The 16,198-nt window shown below is 39.7% G+C and overlaps 1 pseudogene; it reads left to right on the top strand.

Annotated features, from left to right (window-relative positions):
* Window positions 1-12,375: 12,375 nt before the first annotated feature.
* On the top strand, window positions 12,376-14,101 carry LOC117629084 (annotated as a pseudogene).
* The last annotated feature ends 2,097 nt before the right edge of the window (window positions 14,102-16,198 follow it).

Genomic DNA, 16,198 nt, shown 5'->3' with positions numbered 1-16,198 from the left:
AGCAAGTCATGGCAATGCTGTCTGTGATGATGAACCACTTGAAATTACTATTTGACTGCAGAAGAGCCTGCCCTTGGTCCGGGCCTACATCATTGTTGTATCCTCCAGGCATTGTGAAGGCTGCTGCAAATGTCACAGTTGTGATAAGTGTTGCAACCATTAAAAGGGTCTGGCCCATTTGCTTGTAAGTTTGCATTGCAATGGCTTCTTCTGGGTCTGCTCTTGAAAAAACCTTGATGTTGTCCAACCAAGAAGGCGGTGTCCGGAGATGTCCCCAGATGCTTGGCATTATATTCTGCAATTAAATTCATTTAAGAGAAACAAGGTCTATAAGATTGGCAGTTTGTAATTTGTTAAGCATCAAGACCAATTTTATACAAGGGATATTAATTATGTACTTGGTACTCACCCTGGGAGGTGTAATATTAGCTTCCTTGATTGAACTATCAATCTCAATTGCTGTTTGGCCATATTTGTTCTTGGATCTTGGATTTACTCTTCCATCCCACTTCAAGTAACACAAAATCCAAGTTTTTCTTTCAATGGTGGCTAGATGCAAAGGCGTATTTCCATCAAAATCAGGCTGGTTTATGAGCCCCTCCAGCTCTGCAGTTTCTAGTATATACCTGACAACTTCTGTTTGCCCATTGAAGATTGCAATATGAAGAGCATTCCGTCCATAAGGGTCGACAAGTTCTCCCGAATCTGGGCAATGTCCAACAATCTCTCTAATCACATTGGTATAACCTTTGCTGGCTGCAACATGAATTGGTGAATAACCCTGTTTATCCAAAACATACGCAATCGAAATATCGAGTTCTAGTAATCGTTGAACTGTTTTATGGTCTCCCAGGGATGCTGCATGGTAGAGAGGAGTCTTGCCTTGGTGGTCAGCTTGTTTGATCAGCTGCGGTTTGAACCTTAGGAGGGATTCCATGACATCTTATAATCATACACAAAAATTTAGCTTAGATTAGAAAAAATTACAGAAGACTCTTACTGATTAGAGGAGCAACATCTGTATGGAATGGATACTATTATTTTTATTTATGCAAAATTCAACTGCCAGAGGTGTCAAGAGTGAAAGTCCCACATAGGATTTGCAAGTTAATTGAGAAAATGGTAGCATATGTTACTGGGCCAAAGTATGACATACCAAAATGCCTCTCAACCACAGCAGCATGCAGAGCTGATTGGCCATCTGAACCACCATGAGCTGATGAAGGGCTTGATTGCAAAATTTGATTCAGAATATCTAACAATCCCTCTCTTGCAGCCAGGTACAATGGAGACTCACCTGCCTCATTTTCAAAACAAGCCAATTTGGGGTCCATCTTAAGTAAGAACTCAGCCACTTTGGTGTGACCATTCCTCACAGCTTCGTGTAAAACCGTGTTGTTGATGCAGCACAAGCAACAAAGGTTTCAAGCGAAACCTTGAGTAACAAGAAAAACTGGATTCCACCAGAAAAATTAAGAGAAGCTCTCTTAGATTAATGTTGATAAAACTGAGTTACAGAAACATTAGACAAACCTGTCTAAATACACAATTCTCAACAACCCTCAACCCTTCAACTACCAGGGAGTTATTACATAAAACTGAAAAACAACAGAATTAATTTGGAGTCTTAATAACGTAACTCCTAAACTGTCCGAAACAGAAAAAACAGAATTAAGTTGGAGTCTTAATAACATAACTCCTAAACTGTCAAAACAGAATTTATTGGAAAATTAACTACCAAGCTTTAACTACAGTTTTGGAAGGCCAAACGACCTCAGAATGCCAAAATCCATCATATGTCACAGCAAAGCTGTGTGTTAGACTCGTGGCGTCGTTCCCTTTCCGAAATGGTATTTTTCGTCCTAATCGGAGCTTGGACGACAAAACTGCAAATTCCCACTACGTCCTTTTTCTAGCTCAACCGCGATAAAATCTGTCATCTGTTCTACATCAGTCCCCTCCACCTCCGAGGAACTCGACCCCGAGTTATGATCTGGATAAAGGACCTCATCTTCACGGAACTCATATAAATCTGCAACATTAAAAATATTGGAAATTCCCATGGAATCCGATAACTCAATAACATAGGCATTATCATTGATCCGTTTGAGCACTTTGTAAGGACCATATTTTTTTGGTTTAAGCTTGCTATATGTGCCAACTGGAAACCTCTCCTTCCTCCGAAATATCATCACAGAATCGCCTTCTTGAAACACTTTAACTCGCCTATGCCTATCTGCAGCAGCTTTGTACTTAGCATTAGTTTGCTCGAGTTTCTGCTTGACTTCATCTCGAACGGCTACTACTTCCTCAGCCAAATTTTTCGCTGCCACACTGGTTTGCTGGCCTCTAGGCAGTTTCACCAAATCAACAACATGGTTAGGTATAGCGGTATAAACAATGGAAAATGGAGACTTCCCAGTTGCACTATGGACTGCACTATTATATGCAAACTCCACCTGCGGTAGTGCATAATCCCATTGTTTTGGCTTCTCTCCACAGACACTTCGTACCATGTTGCCCAATGTCCGGTTTGTAACCTCAGTCTGGCCATCAGTCTGGGGATGGGCAGTGCTGCTGCGATTCAAAGTAGTCCCAAACAGCCTCCACAAAGTGATCCAAAAATGGCTCAAGAACTTGGTGTCACGATCTGATGTAATGGATGTAGGAACCCCATGCAAGCGAACAACCTCCCTGAAAAACAGTTTGGCTATATTTGATGCATCAGCAGTCTTTTTGCAAGCTATGAAATGCGCCATTTTTGAAAACCGATCAACCACCACAAATACAGAATCCCCTCCCCTTTGTGTTCGGGGCAAACCGAGGACAAAATCCATAGCAAGATCCTGCCAAATATCGTTAGGAACTGGTAATGGCATATATAATCCGGTGTTTTGTACCTGCCCCTTCGAAGTTTGACAAGTGTAGCACTTGCGCACAATAGTTCCAACATCTCGTTTGAGTTGTGGCCAATAAAATCTCTCCTCCATCCCTGCAATTGTTTTATCACGGCCTAGGTGGCCACTCAACCCTCCACCATGCAAGTCCCGAATGAGCTTCTCCCTCAAAGAGGAAACTGGAATACACAACTGGTTGCCTTTGAACAAATAACCTTCATTAAGAAAGTAATCTGCCATCGACTCTTGATTGGTGCACTTAGTCCAAATTTCCCGGAAATCATCATCACCTTCATATAATTCCTTCAGACATTCAAACCCCACAACTTCTTGAGTTAGTGTGATTAACAATGAAGCTCTTCTACTCAGCGCATCCGCCACACGATTTGTCTTGCCGGAAGTATGCTTGATAACGAACGAAAATTTCTGCAAAAAAGTCACCCATCTAGCATGCATTTTATCAATATTTTTCTGGCTGTTAATATACTTCAACGCTTGATGATCTGTAAATAAAACAAATTCCTTCTGGATAAGATAGTGCTCCCATTGCTTCAAAGCTCGAACAACCGCATAGAACTCTTGGTCATAAGTACTCCACTTTTGACGTGCATCGCTCAACTTTTCAGAGAAGAATGCAACTGGCCGCTTGTCTTGTGAAAGCACAGCTCCGACTCCCACACCGCTGGCATCACATTCAACTTCGAAAACTTTCTCAAAGTTTGGAAGGGCTAGAACCGGCGCGGTGCAAAGCTTTTCTTTTATATCTGCAAAGCTTCTCTCTTGCTCCTCTCCCCAGCTGAACCGGCCCTTCTTCAAACACTCTGTGATAGGTGCAGCGATGGAGCTGAAATGCCTCACAAATCTCCTGTAAAAGGTGGCCAAACCATGGAAACTTCGAACCTCAGAAACTGTTTTTGGGGCTGGCCAGTCAAGAATTGCCTTGATCTTCTCGTCATCAACCTGGATACCATTCTCACCAACAACAAAACCCAAGAACAGTAGCTTATTTGTGCAGAAAGTACATTTTTTTAGGTTCACATACAGTTTATTTTCTCTCAAAACATCTAAAACTTGTCTCAAATGCACAAGATGTTCTTCTTTTGTGGTGCTGTAAATTAAAATGTCATCGAAATAAACCACGACAAAAGAGCCAATAAATGGTCGAAGAACCTGATTCATGAGTCTCATGAAAGTGCTAGGGGCATTTGACAATCCGAATGGCATCACCAACCATTCAAATAATCCGTCCTTGCTCTTGAACGCTGTTTTCCATTCGTCGCCAGGTCTGATGCGAATCTGATGGTAACCGCTTCGCAAATCTATCTTGGAAAACACCCTTGAGCCGCTAAGAACATCCAGCATATCCTCCAACCGTGGAATGGGAAACCTGTACTTGACTGTTATCTTGTTGATTGCTCTGCTATCAACACACATTCGCCAAGTCTTGTCTTTCTTCGGAACCAGCAAAATAGGAATTGCGCAGGGACTCAAACTTTCCCTGATAAATCCCTTCTGCAGTAATTCTTCAATCTGCTCTCTTAGGATGTCATTCTCCTTGGGGCTCATCCGATAATGAGGCAGATTCGGAAGGCTAGCTCCAGGCACTAAGTCAATTCGGTGTTGTATGTCTCGCATAGGTGGCAGATCGTTTGGCAATTTTTCAGAAAGTAGCTCCTGAAACTGTGACAAAATCTGCTGCACTTCTTGTGGAATGTCACTTTCTCCTCTGCCAAGCTTCAACAACCCCTTCAACACGAAGGGACAAAAATACTCCGCCTCTTTGACAGCCTCGTTCAACTCCTGCTCGCTGCTAATTAGGGTTAGAAAACTAGAACACCTCGTCTTGGGCTCAACAGATTGTTTTGAGGGCTTTGTAGTTGCCATTGCAATTTTCCGATTGTTCCAAGAAAACAAAATTACATTATCTCGTCCCTTGTAAGTCGCATCCACATCAAATTGCCAAGGTTGCCCTAATAAAATATGGCATGCATCCATGTCAATAATATCACATAATACATCATCGCTGTAATGCTTACCAATGGACAGTGGCACACGGCAAGTCTCAGCAACACGAACCGAAGGACCTTTTTTAACCCAACCTAATGAGTAAGGGCTGACATGTGGCTCCGTTGATAGCTGCAAATGCTCCACCAATTTCTTTGACACGAAATTCTCGCAACTTCCATTGTCGACGATCACATCACACACCTTGTTTTTGATTGAGCAGAGGGAACGAAAAATATTATGACGCTGCCCTTCCTCCTTTGGTGCTAAAAGAACTCTCTGCAAAACCAAGGTAATCTTCTCCATTCCTTCTTCAATTGCAAATTCAGCCCCTGCATAATCATCTTCCCCGACTTCATCTTTTTCGCCATGTCCGAACCCGCTGTTTTCCTTGCCTCTGTCTTGAATTTTGCAATTGATCCCACCATACAGCCGCTGTAGCTTTTAGACGGAAAGCTACCATCTTCACCATTTTATGCTCAGGAACCTCCATAATATCGAAAAACCTCTCCACTTCCACAAGCCAATCCAAGAAGTCTTCAATCTTCAAATTTCCCCAAAAGTTAGGGATTTCGGCTTTAATCCGAAAATCTCCAAAATTTTCGTAATTACGATTACGACGATTATTAGCCGGTGGTGGTGGTTCTGCAAGTTCTTCTTCTGACTCTGACTCACTATCCGGGATATGTTGCCTCCTATTATCTCTTCTCTCGCCATCTCTACCTTCTCTTCGATTATCTTCTCTGCCTTCTCTTCTTTCGTCATCTCTGCCACCTCTTCTATTGTTGCCACCAAGAGCTTGCAACAACAGTTCTCGCATCTCCCCAAATTGGTTGGTTAGGTTGTCGATCCGTTGATTTTGAGCGTCCAGATCCGCTCGAGTAATTAGGGCTGGGACATCAGCTTCTCGGTCACCCATGATAAGACAAGACAAGAATACCGAGACGGGAGAGACCCGCTCTGATACCACTTGACGCAGCACAAGCAACAAAGGTCTCAAGCGAAACCTTGAGTAACAAGAAAAACTGGATTCCACCAGAAAATTAAGAGAAGCTCTCTTAGAATAATGTTATTAAAAACTGAGTTGCTAGAAACGTTAGACAAACCTGTCTAAATACACAATTCTCAACAACCCTCAACCCTTCAATTGCCAGGGGAGTTATTACATAAAACTGAAAAAAAACAGAATTAATTCGGAGATTAACTACGTAACTCCGAAACTGTCCAAAACAGAATTTATTGGAAAATTAACTACCAAACTTTGACTGCAGTTTTGGAAGGCCAAACGACCTCAGAATGCCAAAATCCATCATGGCGACGTTCCCTTTCCGAAATGGTATTTTGCGTCCTAATCGGAGCTCGGACAACAAATCTGCAAATTCCCACTACGTCCTTTTTCTAGCTCAACCGTGATAAAATCTGCCATCTGTTCTACATCAATTTCTCTTCTTTCTTATCCTCTATACATACTCTCTCTAAACCTACCTCCTACAAGGAGGCTATATGTAATCCTCTTTGGCAACAGGCTATGAATGAAGAACTTTCTGCTCTGCATAAAACGGGCACATGTGATTTGGTTCCTCTCCCTCCCGGTAAATATGGATTTGGTCCCTAAACCCTAAACATGCAGTTGGATGTCGATGAGTCTATAAAATTAGGACTAAGTTTGACGGTTCTCTTGAGAGATATAAGGCTCGTTTGGTTGCTAAGGGATTTACACAGGAATATGGCCTTGATTATGTAGAGAACTTTGCTCCAGTGGCCAAGATGACTTCTGTTTGTACCTTACTTGCTGTTGCATCAGTCCATTGAGATGACTTCTGTTTGTACCTTACTTGCTGTTGCATCAGTTCATCAATGGAGTTTATCACAAATAGATGTTAAAAATGCCTTTTTGAATGGGGATCTTTTCGAGGAGGTGTATATGGTCACCCCCTGTTCTTCATAATCCCAGGGAGGTGTATCATTTACGGAAAGCTTTGTATGGTCTTAAACAAGCTCCTTGTGATTGGTTTGAGAAATTCTCTGATGTTATTGGTTCTCTTGGTTTTCGATCAAGTGCTCATGATCCTGCCTTGTTTGTTCGTTCTACCTCTGTTGGTCATATCCTTCTCCTCCTTTATGGTGATGACATGATTCTTACGGGTGATGATTTGAATGGTATCGCCCAATTAAAATTTGGCTTTAAATGATCAATTTGAAATGAAGGATTTAGGTCCCTTATGTTATTGCATATGCCATTCATATTGTTAGTTAGTTTGTCTCCTCTCCCACTACTTTTCACTGGGGCTGCTGTGATTCGTATTTTCCGCTAACTTCGAGGGACGTTGTTTCAAAGCTTATTGCTTCCTTCCACCTCAACTTTGGAGCTTCGAGCCTTTTCTGATGCTGGTTGGGCTGGTGACCCTTTTGATCGGAAATTTACTACTGGTTATTTCATTTTTCTTGGTGATTCCCTTATCTCCTGGAAGAGTCAGTGGTTGCTTCAAGATATGGGTGTTTCTCTCTCTATGCCTACTCCTATGTATTGTGATAATAAAAGTGCCATTTAAATTGCTCACAACTCTGTCTTTCATGAGCGCACAAAGCACATCGAGTTGGACTATCACTTTGTTCGCCATCATTTCCAGCAAGGCACTCTCTCTCTTCCTTTTGTCTCCTGTACCATGCAATTGGCCGACTCTTCACCAAGTCTCACACTCTTGCTCGCTTCCGCTTTCTTCTTAGCAAACTCTCGATGCTTAATACTGTAACATCGTGAGTTTGACAGGGGGCGAATATTAATATATATTTGAGTCGGTGTCTTCTAAGGGTAGTTAGGTCTTTTACTTATATAGGGCATCTTTATATGCCTATATATTGTAATCGTACAACAGCTTTATAATTCAATTGATTTGTGAATATATTGGCATTCTCTGCTTCTGCTTGAATTGTTCACACTCACTCACCAACTGAATTTCTTGCCAGATGTTGTATCCTGCTGTACTGCACAGATGGAGGGAAAGTGATTGAGCTAATAGGCAATAAGAATGACAGAAATCACAAGACCAAGGTAGTAAGGTACATGGCTCCGCAGAGAAACAAGAAAGATACAAGTATAGCTCTTCAGAGTCAGAAAAAGATCAGAAGAAATGAAAATGCATCCCTTGTAGTTTGCCCAGCAAAAGAAATGAAAATGCATTTAAAAAAAAAGATCAGAAGGAAAGCTCTCAGGCAAAAATCTTATTAACAATAAGAAGCTCACCAAATGACACCCCATCCACAACCAGTACAGCAAGGACACTCTTCTGCAAATTTCTCAGCATCATCACTAGAACGATATCTGCATTATTACAATTAAACATTACAAGACAATACATGTTGATGAGTAACCCTTTGAGCTGAGCAGAATTGCTTCCCGCCATTTCTCTCTGCTTTGAATGTTTCTGGTTTTTCATTTTTTAGTTTAAAAGTCTTTCTGCAGTTTGTAATAAGGACCATTGGATTAGAGTCCAAGTGGCTTCTTAAGTGTGGTGTTAGATTGAGACAAGTGTAATCATCTTATAGGATGATAGTTCAATGGCTAGGATTGAGTTTTGTATTGAGGCAGTTAGAGAAGAATCTCTCTTCTCTCTCCTCAACGGTTATATCCTTTGGCTGCTTGTAATGAAAGCTAAGAAACAGATTTCAATTCATTCAATTCTTCTGTTCTTGCACACAGAGAGCAACGTTCTCTCAGCTTCACTCCCAAACACATTCTCAATACACCCTCATACAACTATGAATTCTAACATGGCCTCAGAGCCAGTTTGATTGCTTGAGCTGGGCGTAATCTGTGAACAGAAATTCGAGCTCGATCTGAGCTATAGTTGAGCTGATTTGAAGATCGAAGTAGCGAGTTCTTGCATCAAGATGTCTCATATGGCAGGATCTGGAGCAGCTGAGCTTCGAACACCAGTTTTCAATGGAGAAAACTACGAATTCTGGAGTATTCGAATGAAGACTATTTTGAAATCGCATGGTCTGTGGGATCTGGTCGAGAATGGGCTAGATGACTCAGGCATGAAGAAGGAAAAAGAGGAGGCTGCAGAAACTGAGAAGTCCATGGTGGCTCAGATTCTGATGAAGGATGCTCGTGCACTTGGATTAATCCAAAGTGCAGTTTCAGATCAGCTATTTCCAAGGATTGTGAATGAGGAGACCTCGAAGGGAGCTTGGGATATACTGAAACTGGAATTCAGAGGAGATAAACAGGTACGAAATGTTAAATTGCAAGGGTTACGTAGGGAATTTGAATATGCTCGCATGAAGGATAGTGAATCTCTATCTATCTATCTGGTTAGATTGTTTAACATGATGAATCAAATGAAGAGTTATGGTGAGGAGCTATCTAGGGAGAGAATTGTGCAGAAGCTATTGTTTAGTTTGCCAAAGTCATATGACTCTATATGCTCTGTGATTGAACATTCTAAAGATCTAGAAACTCTGGAAGTTCAAGAGGTGGTTGCCTCCTTGAAGAGCTTTGAGCTCAGATTGGATAGGCATACTGAGAATTCTTCAGAAAGTGCCTTTGCTAGTCTGAATGTGGAAGACAAGAAGTCTAAGAATGAGAGCTTCTCTGGAAATCAGAATTTTCAGAAAAGTACCTTTGGTACTCAAGACTTTCAAAATCATTGGAAGCCTAATGATGGTAACAAAATAGCCTGTAAACATTGTGATAAGCTGCATTATGGCAAGTGCTGGTTTGAAGGCAAACCCAAATGTCATGGATGTGGAAAATTTGGACATATGGTCCGAGATTGCAATGGAAATAGAAATTCACATAGGATGAACTATGCAAATGAGATGGAGGAAACTAACACCTTGTTCTATGTTTGTAATGCTGCAATAGATGTCAAGGTAAATCACTCTTGGTATATTGACAGTGGGTGTAGCAATCACATGACAGGAGATGAGGGACTCTTAGTGAATATTCAGAGGAATTTGACTTCTAAAGTCAAGATGGGAACTGGAGAGGTAGTTCCAGTGGCAGGGAAAGGAACTCTAGTGATAAAAACCAAGCTGGGAAAGAAGCACATTCAAGAGGTAATGCTAGTACCTGGTCTAGAAGAAAATTTACTCAGTGTTGGGCAAATGATGGAACATGGCTATTATCTTGTGTTTGGAGTAAATATGGTGGATGTGTATGATGATCAGTCACTAGGAAATCGGATTGTGAGGGTTCAAATGACCAATAACAAATGTTTTCCACTTACAATGATGCCTGCAAGTGAGTTGGCTTTAAGAGCAAGTGTTTCTCACTGCCTGCAGACATGGCACAAGAGGTTTGGACATTTAAATGAAAGAAGCATGAAGTTGCTTGAGAATCAAGGGATGGTCCATGGATTACCTCACTTGGAGCAAATGTCAGTGGTGTGTGCTGGTTGCATGCTAGGAAAGCAGCACAGAGACTCTTTCCCTTTGGGATCTACTTGGAGAGCATCATATCCTTTGGAATTGGTTCACAGAGATATCTGTGGACCAATGAAAACAGACTCAATATCAAGAAATAAATACTGAAGCTGAATATGTGAGTGCTGCTGAAGCAACATCACAAGGTAAATGGCTAAGGTTTATACTTGAGGATTTTGGAGAAGAACAAGTGGAAGGCACACCAATCCTGTGTGACAATACCTCTGCCATAGCAATGGCAAAGAATCCTGTCTTTCATCAGAAATCCAGGCACATAAGCAGAAAATTCCATTTCATCCGAGAAGCTATCCAAGCAAAGGAAATTGAACTAATCTACTGCAAATCTGAAGATCAAATTGCAGATATCCTAACCAAGGCTTTATCCAAGGATCATTTTGTGCATCTCAGAAACCTGCTTGGAGTTAAATCAGTCAAAGGGTTAGAAGGGAGTGTTGATGAGTAACCCTTTGAGCTTAGCAGAATTGCTTCCCGCCATTTCTCTATGTTTTGAATGTTTCTGGTTTTTCATTTTTTAGTTTAAAAGTCTTTCTGCAGTTTGTAATAAGGACCATTGGATTAGAGTCCAAGTGGCTTCTTAAGTGTGGTGTTAGATTGAGACAAGTGTAATCATCTTATAGGACGATAGTTCAATGGCTAGAATTGAGTTTTGTATTGAGGCAGTTAGAGAAGAATCTCTCTTCTCTCTCCTCAACGGTTATATCCTTTGGCTGCTTGTAATGAAAGCTAAGAAACAGATTTCAATTCATTCAATTCTTCTGTTCTTGCACACAGAGAGCAACGTTCTCTTAGCTTCACTCCCAAACACATTCTCAATACACTCTCATGCAACTATGAATTCTAACAATACATATATACAAAAATAGACAGTTAACTTGAGGCTCAAAAATAGAGAATGGCTTGAACTCTGTACGAGATTTGTATCCTTCAGAAGTCGTGACCAGTTGTTGAAGCTATTATCTCATGCAGTAGGAGGGTACGTAATGTGTAATCTACACAGGTAGAGGTAGTCGTCGCCGTGGATTAGTCCAGGACCTAGCAAGAGCTTCAAGTAGTCGATAGTTTGGTTTTATGATAGATCTCACCAGAATTGGTGCAAAAACTATCTGTTATTCTAGTGTAACTACAAAATGGTTGGAATATTAGTGCTTTAGGCTACTCACATCAGCTGCTCGTTATCGGTAATTTGCCTATATTTATGTTTTCTTTTTAATTTTCATCTCCCTCCGAGTATTATTCCATACGTGTGGAAAAATTGTTTTGGTGCTGCTCGTTATCGGCTATACTTGTAAAATATTCGAAGAATTATATCCAAACAATAGAGCCGCCGGTTATACGTTTAAAATATACGAATTTATTTTTAAAATACAGCCGTCCGGCTATACTTGTAAAATGTTAAAATATTCGAATTTATTTAATTATATAAGAAGAGTAATACCCACACGCTCAGAACTCAACAACCTTAATTTGCAATGTTTATAACTGCCAACTCAACAATGATTTTTAAAAATACCCTTTGATTAGCACCACCACTATATATATAACTGTTAGTATGTAATTCACCTTCTTGTTTGTTTGGGGGGCGACATGCATGGGTATAATACAAGAAGAAAGAGCAAGGAAAAATTGTTTTCAAATCATTTTCTGCTTGTCTTTTTCTTAATGTTTCATTTGTATTTCTCTGTCTCTGTGATGAGCATGATGCTCATTTGGTATATCTGCTAAATAAACATTGGGGTGGAGCCGGCGGAGAGCCAGAAAATCACACGAAAAGACCTTAAATTTTAATATACTAAATTGAACAAGTCTAGGTAAACATCTAAATTGAACAAGCCATGTCTGTTCTTTTCTTTTTGTTTTTGTGGCTGCGTTATATCAAAATAACCCTTTTTCTTTTTTTGGGGGGGGGGTGTCCTCAAGAATCCAGGGCCATGTGCAGTGGATCACTTGCACCACCCCAAGGCCACTGCCTTCCTTAAATGCTTATCAGCAGCCATGGCCTTGTTTGCAGCCTCAGAAACCAGCCATGGGTTCTCAATCTTCCTTGGTCCTCCTCTTTGTTTTTCTCCTACCCGTTATTTTTTGGCTCTTGATCAAGCAGAGGAGGAAAAGCTCTGCTTCTCAAGGGAGGAGGTTGCCTCCTGGTCCTAGGAGGCTACCTCTCATTGGGAACCTTCACAAGCTTTCTAATGGCTTACCTCATCATGTCCTTGAACACCTTGCCCTTCAATATGGACCCCTCATGTTCTTGCAATTAGGCTCAATATCTATCTTGGTAGTCTCCTCAGCCCATATGGCAAGTGAGATCTTCAAAACTCATGACCTCGTTTTTTCCGGTAGGCCAGTCTTGTATGTTGCAAAGAAGCTTAGCTATGGCTGTGTCAACCTAGCATTTGCTCCCTATGGTGAGTATTGGAGGGAGATGAGGAAGATTGTGATCTTGGAACTGCTTAGTGCAAAGAGGGTTCAAATGTTTCAGTCTGTGAGGGATGAAGAGGTGGGGCTTATGCTTGACTCTATAGCTCATTCTAAGGGTCTCATCAATCTCACTCAACTGACACTTTTCTTAGCAAACAATGTCTTGTGCCGTTCGGCTTTCGGTAAAAAGTATGATGATGCACAAGGAATTGGCAAGAGCAGAATTCATGGATTGCTTGAAGAGAGAAGGGCCCTGTTGGGAGGATTCTTCTTGTCAGATTTTCTACCATGGTTGAGTTGGTTAAACAAGTTCAATGGTCTTGAGAAAAAGGTGGAGAAGTGTTTTAAAGGCTTGGACAATTTCTATGACAGAGTGATTGAGGAACATCTTGATTCTAGAAGGCCTAAACCAGAGCATAAAGATCTCGTCGATGTTCTGCTTCGGGTTCAGAGGGATGCCAGTCAAGCAATACCCCTCAGTAATGACCAAATTAAGGGTGTTCTCACTGTATGTCGCTTTTTCTTTCTTCTTGCATTTGAGTGTTACTTATTTTGTTAATATACTTTTGCTATTACTTCAACAATCTTCGTGTTAGCTTGACATATACAATCGGTATTCATATGGCTATATAGCCTATATATATAATTTTAGCTGGCTTGGGGGCAAGATAGTAAAAACAGTGAAATCTTTTCTTGCAGGACATGTTTATTGCAGGCACTGATACTTCCTCAGCCACACTGGTGTGGACAATGGCTGAACTGATTAGGAACCCCCTAGTGTTGAGGAAAGCACAAGATGAGGTGAGAGGAGTTTTAAAGGGAAAAGCAAAAGTGGAAGAAAGTGATCTTTCTGAACTCATGTACCTAAAGCTGGTCTTGAAGGAAAGTTTTAGACTACATCCAGCAGTGCCCTTACTACTTCCAAGAGAAACCTTAAAGAGTTGCACGATTGAAGGGTACGAAATTCCCACCACAACAATGGTGTTTATCCATGCAAAAATGATAGGAAAAGACCCAGAATGTTGGGAGAATCCAAATGAGTTCTGGCCTGAAAGATTCTTGGACAGCTCAATTGACTACCAAGGAAACCATTTTGAACTTTTACCATTTGGGGCAGGAAGGAGGGGTTGTCCTGGTATTAGCTTTGTGTGAAGCTAATTGAGCTTGCACTTGCTAATCTCCTCTATCGTTTCGACTGGGAACTCCCTCATGGGGTGAGAAGAGAAGACTTGGACATGGAAGATGCTGCTGGGCATGTAGTTAGCAAGAAAGTTCCTTTATTTCTAGCTGCTAAACCTGTGCATCCTTCCTTGACAAACTATGTTGCACAATAAACAGGCCCCATGGCACCACAGTTTTTTCCATATATGGTAATAAATTAAAAATAAAAATAAAAAATAAAATAAAATAAAAAGAGGTTGTAAAATCATTCTTAAACTCTCATGTAGAACAGTTTGTAGAAAATTTCAATTATTCTGTATTTCTTTTAGAAAAGTGTTGCTTCCTTGGTTTAACTTTAAGTCTAGTTATTTGTTTTCCGGTGCACAAGGAAGCCTATTATGTCATGAATAAGACAGCTAACTACAAAAATTTATTTCTTGTTCCATACGAGTCTTCTTTGTTTATGTTTTATTTGTCATTATTGTTTCCTCTTCTTCATACTCCATTTATTAAAATAAAGAAATAAATCCACATGGTTATTAAATAATTATATTAAAAAATCCACGAGCCCCAAAATCTCATATATGAATTATTGTGTTCGTTTGGAAAATTCTTTAATTTTCTTTTTTAAGACTTTTCTAATTTTATTTTAAAAGATAAAAGTTAAGTAAATTCAGCTGTTATAAAGTAATTAATTTCTTTTCAAAAGTGGACATGTGTTAAAATTGAAATGGGAGTATCATATGCTGATGTGATACATCCGTACTATTCTATAATTTCTCGTTGGTTTATGGCTTTGTTTTGGTATTTTGAAAACCCAAAATTTCGAAGTTGCCAACAGATTATCAACTATGTTGAATGTGATCAGCTCTTCTAAAAAGCTGAACAGATTATCAAACAATTACAAAGCTACAAAAGCATACCTGGCCTGAATTATAATTGCATGCTTAGTGGAAGAGAAAGAAGAGACACATATTCGGTAGTCACTTTTCGTTAGTGTAGTTGGACGAATCCCGTATGTAGTTTTAATTTTGGCAATATATGACTCATGTAGTTTGATTATTGTAATTTAAGGATATGTTCAAATTTCTATCCAATTTTTTGAAGGAATAAACACGTGTCTCTTACATGGAGGGGGTGTTTTGGATGGAATTGGATGGAAATTTGAATGTTTCCTTGAATTACGATAAAATTAAAGTACGTAGATTAAATTGAAAAAAATTAAAATTACAAGAACCAAAATGAGAAGACTGACAAACTATATGACCAAAAGTGACTTTTCCCTACTTCATTTCTTTTTTGTTCGAAAAGTGACTTTATTCCTTAGTTTTTTGTTTTTGGTATGGGGGGGTAGGTATGGGCTGTGTGGACAGTGGTGCTGGGGTAGTTATTTATTTTTTTTGGGGTCAAAGCTGGGGTAGTTAATTAGGTACCAATAACTAGGGTTCGTCAATAGGTAGGGTCGGGCTAGTCTAGTTCAAATTTAATGGGCTTGGATCGGGTCAGGTCGGGTTTTAAAGAAGAGAGAGAAAATATCGGGCTAGGCCGGGCTGGGTTTTAAAAAAAAATTTCAAAGCCCAAGCCCGACCCATGAGTCGGGCTTGAGAAAGCCCATCGGACCGGGCCGGGCTAAGCCCAACGGCCCAGGCCTAAACGGGCCCTACTACATTAAAAAAAATCAAAAACTTAATCATAAGGGCATTTTAGTCAAAATTTGATATATTAAACTCACTTAATTCCAATATTTTCACATCAAACCAAATTCATAAAACACCCAATAAAGTCACACAACTTATAAGATTTTCCACAAAAAAAAAATAAAACCAAGTATTATTTTTGAGGTTATTACATAATTAGATCATAATATGTTTTAAAAATTAATTTTAAAAAATAATAAGTATAAAAAAAAAAATCTTTTTAAAGGATGGTATGAATAAATATGCAAATATTTGGTGATGTGTTCAAGAAAAGCATGATTATATTTGGTGGTACGATTATGTTTCGTGATATGATTATATTTGATGATGTGATATGTTGTTCATCTTATTTATATATATATATATATATAATTGTTGAATTAATAATTGACACAAATTAATGTACTAATCATCCAATTATAAATTAGGAATGAGTAAAGAAAAGTAAATGAAATGAAACAAATTATATATATGATTTAAGTGATATAATCATAAACCTAAACTCTTATTTATACATAATTATATACGTATGTGGGCTTAACGGGCCGGGCTTTTGTGGACGGGCTGGGCTGA

The sequence above is a fragment of the Prunus dulcis genome, chromosome 5 (assembly GCF_902201215.1).
Source record: "Prunus dulcis chromosome 5, ALMONDv2, whole genome shotgun sequence".
NCBI lineage: Eukaryota > Viridiplantae > Streptophyta > Magnoliopsida > Rosales > Rosaceae > Prunus > Prunus dulcis.
Note: the sequence above shows the minus strand (reverse complement) of the source record. Positions and strands in the feature narration are given on the sequence as shown.